Below are 855 nucleotides of genomic sequence, written 5' to 3'. Positions count from 1 at the left end.
TGGACAAAAGATACCATAGTTACCTTGAGAAAAATTTTTATCTAAAAATTGTAAGTTTAAAGCAAAATATATGATGTTTATATTCAAAATGATCACCAAATTATAAGAATTCCAGCAATGTAAATTATATTCTGACCGGGTAATTTGTATGAATTTTATGAGCTAAAACAAATATCTTCAGTTAATAAAAAAAAATAATAATTCTTCACACGGTAACAGATGGTCGGTTGGTCCCTCCCTCCCCCCCACCCCCCACCAACCGTCCCAAGGAGATGTGTGGGATAACCACTAAATTTTAATAAATAATACCTCAAACTAAAGTTAGGATAATATAATTGACATTGCTGGATTCCTTGTAAGACCAGGAATATTTTGAATATAAATGTCATATATTTTGGACAAAAGATACCATAGTTACCTAGAGAAAAATTTTTATCTAAAAATTGTAAGTTTAAAGCAAAATATATGATGTTTATATTCAAAATGATCACCAAATTATAAGAATTCCAGCAATGTAAATTATATTCTGGCCTGGTAATTTGTATGAATTTTATGAGCTAAAACAGGCAGTCAGGCAGGGTGGCGGGTGGGGCAAATCTAAAAATAGCGTCTCGGACACTCACCGCGTATATGTAGAAAAAACCCGCGTTAAGTGAAAGTTCAGCTTTGGCAAGGCACCGCGTATATGCGAAAACGCGTTAAGTGAAAGCGCGTTAAGCGGGGTAAAACTGTATCTGTATATATATATATATATATATATATATATATATATATATATATATATATATATATATATATATATATATATATATATATATATATATATATATATATATATATATATATATATATATA

The sequence above is a fragment of the Homarus americanus genome, unplaced genomic scaffold (assembly GCF_018991925.1).
Source record: "Homarus americanus isolate GMGI-L3 unplaced genomic scaffold, GMGI_Hamer_2.0 scaffold31037, whole genome shotgun sequence".
NCBI classification, from domain to species: Eukaryota; Metazoa; Arthropoda; class Malacostraca; order Decapoda; family Nephropidae; genus Homarus; species Homarus americanus.
Note: the sequence above shows the minus strand (reverse complement) of the source record.